Genomic DNA, 7286 nt, shown 5'->3' with positions numbered 1-7286 from the left:
TGTGTGTGTGTGTGTGTGTGTGTGTGCTATTCCTGCTTGCTCAGGCCCTGAAGAACAGGGTTTGTCTGCAGGCAGCTGGACTCAGTCCCTGCTAACTCCACGCTGCTCACAGCTGCTCCACTTTTTCACAGCAATGAGGAGTTTTTATTTTTCAAGTTTTAGAATGGATATCTGCTTTGTGAGATGTTAATGGTGAAGACATACCATTTGGATTGTGCCGAATTACTTTATAAAATAATCTGTCCCCCCACCAGGAGGTGCGCTCGCCTGGCAGCTCTGCATAATAAAACGTTCATTCCTGTAACTAAAAGGCTGTAAAGCAGACATGTATGTTCATTTATGAGTTATACTGTATGATGACTGTCACTCTGATCAAAGGCTTTGTGGAGGTTCTTCATGTAGCTTTTGGCCAAAAAAATCTCTTTTACTGAATACTTGTAGGCTATTGCCTCCAGTTTACCTCCATTTCTCTCATTAAAATGAATTGATATTGATGCTTTTTACTTGTAATGGGATTTTCATTAAATAACTTTGATATTGCTTCTGTTGGGAGATCAGATTATTTTAGGGATACAGTAATTTGGCACGACCTGTCCTGGAATGTGAACAAACAAGCCTTTTTTTTGTTTTGTTTTGTTTTAAAGCTGTTTTTGTTTTGTTGTTATTCGAAACAGAAAATGTAACATGTCATCTTAAAAATTTCGCTCATCTCTTTTAGACACTAAGAATGAGAAACACTTTGTATTTTTAATTTACTTTCTGTATTTTAAAACAAAAATCAAATAGTCACTCTTTTCTTGTTTTTTAATACCCGTTTCTAAAAGGGAAATCCAATGAAAGATTCACTGACTCATTTGGATGCAGTAGTTCACCGTGTTTGTTTATGCTCATCTTTCTCCTCCTGGAACTTTAAACCTTTCCGGTCTTCCTGGTCGTGAGATAAAACAGTTTGATAGTGTTCGGGGCTGCTCTCTGTGAAAACTATGATATTTCAGGGACAGTTTGGTGCGTCAGTGTGACACTGTGATCTTCGCCTCCTGAGCGAGATCATCCTCATATAAAAATTTAGTCTCAGTTTGTCCAGAAAGAATCCTCATTTCTTTGTTTGTGCCTAAAACGCTGGGAAATAGGTATTCAGTTTGTTTCCACTGCTTTGTCAATCCTTACAACTTGTTTTGCTTCCCACACAGACTTGAAACTGTTCAGTAATTATTTGTGTATTACACACGCACGGAGGATTTATTGCTTTCTGTRAAGAGGGTGGGCAAAGAGAAAACATAAGCATGTTAATTAAGTGAAATCGCTTGTGGGGGTGTAAACCCAGCTGATCTAATTTGAAAAAAACAGAAAGGATAAATGTTTGTTTCATCTCTCCGTACGAGTCTAAACAAGACGGGGTACTTTGTTAATCCTTGTGAGATAAAGTAGAACTAATAATGTTGCTGCAATTTCTCTCATCACTTTACTATGTTTTATCCCGGATGAGCAATATTAAGCAACGCGCCAACTGCTATACTTTATAAATAGAGAAGGAATTCTTCAGTTCTGCAGAGCTCCAAAACATTTTTATTTATTTTGTACGCGTGGAGACGTGGCAGTCTGTTTCCTCCTCTGTGTCGAGCACCTCCAAACTGATTTATGTGCAGCACTTTACTCCCTCCATTCATCTGGAGCTTGAAAGCATGCTCCAAAGGGGGGAAAAGGGAAAGAAAAAAAAGGTGTTGAAAAATAAAAGAAGTTTCTATAAAAATATGATGGTGATGCTCTGAAAGGTGACTGTCTGTAAGTCATTTCAGTCTGCAGGCACAACAGCTGTTAGCCTGAGCTGCTCCAGCTTACATACGTTTTATCAAAACTGCTTTAAAGCAACATTATGTTGGGTTTGAATGAAATAAGAGTTCAAATAAAGCTGCATCTGCTGTGTGTTACAGGGGAAATACTTCTATATCAATACATTTTATTGTATTTAAACGGTTTTCTTCAGTTTGGTCTGTTCGGATCAATCATTTGGGAGGGGCTAACTTTAAAATGCTACGTCTCTGTGATCATGTTCTTCAGATGTGTTCAGTCATGGGAAGCTATCTTAAAAATCAACTCTTATTTTTGGCTAAAGTCAATGTCAGCACAACAAAACACTGAACTTTATTAAAAAATATTTTTAGAAGCAATGTACTTGGCAATGATTAATTGTAATTGAATGGCTGTTATTGCTAATGCTAATTATACAACCAGTGGTGGGCACCAGCCCGCTAAAGCGCAAATCCGCTAATTGCGGACCTAAATATTTCATTAACGCTTTAGCGGTCTTACTAATTTTTATAATTCACAAGCAGATTTGCGCTTTCTAAAATTAAAATGCAGTACCGCTAATAACTAATTATCTACCACTCATCATTATCTTGAACAGCGGAAGGTATGACTGTCAATGAATCACAGCACATGATCTATCCAACAGCACCCCTCCCAGGTAAACACACTTATTGTGAAGGTATACATCTTTGCTGACTGTTGATTTCAGTCAGGGTTCTCATTTCCCACAATGCTTTGTGTCTGCTTACGTAGCAGGAAGGCAATAGCAAAAACAGTTAACATTTGTAATCCATACTAAAATTTTGTATGTATTGATTTATTTTTACTTTACAATCGGAGCTCCTTTTAAAAAAATAAAGTTTAAACGCTGGAGCTCAATACTTGACGTAATTGGTCGAAACAGTGGGATTAGAGATGCAGAAATGATTTAAAGATGTTATGCTAGTGAATCGGAGTCAACTGGAGCAATTACATGGAAAACTTTAAAATCCAAGCTCTTATTTTGAAGGGAAGATAGTTTCCTGTACTGCGTGCTTTCGTTTCCCGTCACAAATCAAATCTGTCATGTACCCAGAATGCATCGCTTCAGTTTTCCAAAAAACAGTTGTAAAATTGCTTTATTGAAGCTTCTTTAATGAAAAATCTACAACAAACAAAAAAGACAAAGAAGCAGCCGAACTAGCAATCCTCAACAACTTTTTAATTTTTACACCAGGAGCCAAAGGTCTGTTTCAGGAAATCACATCCCCGCAATCGACGGTTGTAGAATTAAGTTGTAAAAGAGTTCATACACCATGGCAGTATTGTGCATATGTTGTACATGAATTGTTGCCGGCTAGTAAGTGCTGAATTGAACTTGTGCTTTAAAATTAGCTTCCGCTAGTTTTTCTATGGCATAAGTGCTTTTGAAGTTTGCGGACCTAAATATTTTTGKAAGTGCTTTAGAAATTGCAGAGCTAATTTTTGGATTAGCGCTGCCCACTACTGCAAACAACAAACAAAAAGCTTTTCAAACATGAGTAACATTAAATTCCTGGTTTTAAATTTAAGTTGATAGCAGATTATAATCCCAAAGCCAGCCATATTAATGTGTTTGAGAAATAAGAGCTATCAGAAGTGGGATGTTTTTCAGCAGCTGGGTTGAGAGTCCGCTCTTCCCAATCGGAGGCTGTAGTTCTCGATCAGAGTGAAGCATCCAGTATCCATCCAAACTGCCCGAATCAGCTGTCATTGTCACAGTTTCATGACAAAAAATTGCATCATTTTGAGTCTTCCTCCACTTCTTGTCACAACCCTCTGGGAGAGCTTTTCACCCCCTCTGTATAAGAAATGACTGTGTGATTGCTGGGCCTGTTTGTTTATGCTGAAAAGCACTMGGACGCTGCATTTTGCTTCARCTGCTCCCTTCCAGAATCCGACTGTTGTACCCAGAAGCAGACATTTAAAGAAATGTTCAATTTAAAGAAAATAAAATGGCCAAAAAGTCATGAATGAAAGCAGCAAAAGACATTGTGTGGAGAGGAACCTGCCTGGCACAAAGTGTGGCGCATTAACCGTGACAGATTTGAGGCCAAAGTGGTTACTGGATAGGAGACTGTTATTTAGGTTTTTTTTTTTTTGAGCAGAGAATCCAACAGGGAGAAACTCTGTGCAGTGATATATCCTGCAGCGTGGCGTGTCTCATGAACTATAAAACAACCACATGACCAGGGTCAGCTGTTCGGCTTCAGATGGAGAATACCGGGCCCTTCAAATGGAATGCTCCCTGCGGGTTCTGACCAGGGGAGTGGGGTCCCTGCCTTAAGAAGAGATGTTTACATTCCTGAGAGTCTTGTACATGAGTGAGGCCAAAATGGATGAGATGRATCCACAATTTGGGGCTTTGTCTGCACATTGAAGGAGTAGTTCTGAAGTATCAYGGGGGGCGAGGGGATAACCAAATAGAAAAGCAAGCCTCTCGTTTTAATGGTCCGTACCTTCCTACTATCACATAGTGCCACTAGATCTGTGTCAYAACTGAAAAACCAAAATACAAGCTAGAAAAATGCATAAATCTCACATTATCCTGCCTCTGGAGGTTTTCTGGACACATCCCACAGACAGAAAAGACCCAGATCTGGAACTTGCTGRAGAGATTATATATCCTTTTTGATGTGGGATTTCCTTGGGCTGTCTGGGTTTCCCTCCTGGACTTCCTGTTACCTTCATGACCCAATCGCATACTTGGAAAATATGGATGGTTTTCTCTTTTTCATTAGAGCACTGATGCAAATACAGTCATTAAATATGAATGTTTAATCCAGTCAGAAAAAATCATTAAGGAAAGCTGTTTCTAATTAATTGTACAACTCTGTTTTCTTTCAACTCTAAGTGGCACCTCCTGCCGTCTCTCTTCAGAAAGTGAGATGACAGAAAATATAACACATTTTTTACAACCCTAATTCCAATTATGTTAGGACRTTAAAACAGAATTAAAAACAGAATTTGATGATTTGCAAAACATTTTCAACCTATATTCAATTGAAAACACTACAAAGACAAGATATTTAATGTTCAAATGGATAAACTTTATTGATTTTTGGCAATTATTCATTATTATTTGGGGTACTGAGGACACTAACTAATGAGGTTTTGTAGGTGTAATTCTTGTTCATTCTTGATATATATACAGCTTCTCTTACTCAACAGTCACGGGTCTCTGTTGTGGTATTTTGCGATTATAATGCTCCACACATTTTCAWTGGGAGATAGGTCTGGACTGCAGGCAGGACAGTCTAGTACCCACACTCTTTTACTGTGAAGCCACGGTGTTGTAACACATGCAGAATGTGCCATTGTCTTGCTGAAATAAGCAGGACGTCCTTGACATAGCTTGGATGAGAGYATATGTTGCTTCAAAACCTGTATGTAGCTTTCASCATTAATGGAGCCTTCACAGATGTACAAGTTACACATGCCATGRTCAATAATACACCCCCATACCATCAGAGAGGCTGGTGTTTGRACTTTGCATTGATAACAATCCAGACAGTCCTTTTCCTCTTCGGATCCATGATTTTCAAAAACAGTTAGAAATGTGGACTCATMAGACCACAGGACWCTTTTTCACTTTGCATCGAGCCCATTCTCATGCCCCCCCGCGTCAAGGTAAWGACGCTTGACCAAGCGTCATAATGTTGACCCCCGCACGTCCGTYCTGTACGAGATGGGGCGGAGSAGGACCATGTGTTTTTACAAGAGTAGAATTACGCRAAACTAACCATCSTAGACCCTAAATTTAACTTMTACTAGCCTAGAGCCTAACGCTGACCACAGACCCTAAAGTTAACCGTTAATCCTGRTTCCTCRTGTTAACCTCAGAYGTCACGCAAACCCGGAAAARCCACGGGCGGCAARGTCAACATATAGAMGCTTGGGCGCGGAGCGAGTTTGTTCCTAAACTGTTGGACAATTTACTCATGCAGTTGTTCACAAAGTGGTGAGTCTCATCCCATCCCTGCTTGACTGAGCCTTTTCCAGTTAACCTGTTCCCTGCAGAATGCTCCAAACAGGTGTTTTTTTTTAGCATTCCTTAACTTTCCCAGTCTTTTCTTGTCCCTGTCCCAGCTTTTTTGGGACATGTTGCAGGCATCAAATTCAAAATAAGTGAACAAATGCAAAACCGCACAGATAAAGTTTATCTATTTAAACATTAAATATCTTGTCTTTGTAGTGTATTCAGTTGAACATAGGTTGATAAGGATGTGTAAATCATTGTTTTCTGTTTTTATTTMTGCGTTACACARCGTCCCAWCATCAYTGGAACTGGGTTTGTAGCGTACTGCTTTTTTCCTGACAGTTCTGATTTGGGCCTCTGCAACACTGAAGAATCTAACACCATTTGAGAATTGATATCTAAAAATATTTCATGTTTAAAACAGATGGAGTTCAGTGAGCACTGAAGAGACCCGYGGTACCTGAGTCTGAGCTGCTGCTGCAGATAAAAGCTGCTGCGACACAGCTCACAATAACGCACAATAACTTCCTGCCTWAAAACCACAAAATCCTTCATAAACATCTTTATTGTGTTTTAGCTGAACGTGCAGTTTACATTTTACACAGCAGCTGTTACATACGCTGTAAAACTGTACAGTCAGGACAACTCTGTACGCGCCAGAGTGCAAATTCCTTTAGGCCGTCAGAAAGTTTACAGTGGTGTTTATTCTAAAGCTGAGGATGAAAAGCACTGCTTCCTTATGCCAAGGACTTGGGAGTGTGCATAGTTAATGTGCTGTGTGCTTACCGGGCCATCAGGGAGACAAAAGAGGATGGGGTGTGAGAGAGAGAGGGAGAGAGGAAGAATGGAGAGAAACTGGGAGTTTTGGACACAGCTTCAGTTTGAGGCTGATTAAAACATTAAGGTGAGCCAAAACTTGAGACACGTGCCAAAAACATTGTGAATAGTAATGAATCGGTGCGAAGCGGTGAGAGTTTGACTGCCTTTAAGTTCCTCATTCTACACTGGCATACACAGGGCTGTGGGAAGCAAGGGTGCAGAGGGTGCTGTAGCACCCCCTGATGGTTATGTATGTAAAAATGTGAATGCAAAAACATCATTAGTTCTGCATATTTTAATTACTTTTATATTGACATCATAGAGCTTTGCTACTCTGATACATAAAACCTTTATTGTTTGTCTGTGTGCAAAATTGAGTCATTGAATAAAGTCCAAAATAAAGAAGATTAAGTCATGAATGCAATTGTAAAGATATTACATGTGTCTGTATTCGGATAGGACAACATTATTTGCCAGAGTTCACTTAATTGYCTGTATTTGATTCTATGATACATCATCATTTCCAAGTCATAATCATCAAAATTACAAAGAAACAAAGGCTTAAAATATTTCACTCTGTGTGTAATGAACCTATGAGTGACTGAAAAAAAAAACTAGAGTAGTTCCTGGAGTAAGTAGGACTCACCTCTTGGTGCAGATT

General features: G+C 39.2%; 1 protein-coding gene across 2 annotated transcripts in view; it reads left to right on the top strand.

Annotated features, from left to right (window-relative positions):
• The window catches only part of cdh4 (cadherin 4, type 1, R-cadherin (retinal)), a 369348-nt gene that overhangs the window by 333816 nt on the left and 28246 nt on the right, over positions 1 to 7286 (top strand). The gene's annotated exons all lie outside the window — the stretch shown is intronic.

The sequence above is a fragment of the Austrofundulus limnaeus genome, unplaced genomic scaffold (genome assembly GCF_001266775.1).
Source record: "Austrofundulus limnaeus strain Quisiro unplaced genomic scaffold, Austrofundulus_limnaeus-1.0 Scaffold216, whole genome shotgun sequence".
In the NCBI taxonomy this organism is placed as follows: Eukaryota; Metazoa; Chordata; class Actinopteri; order Cyprinodontiformes; family Rivulidae; genus Austrofundulus; species Austrofundulus limnaeus.
The sequence above is the reverse complement of the archived record's forward strand: the minus strand, read 5'-3'. Positions and strand labels throughout refer to the sequence as shown.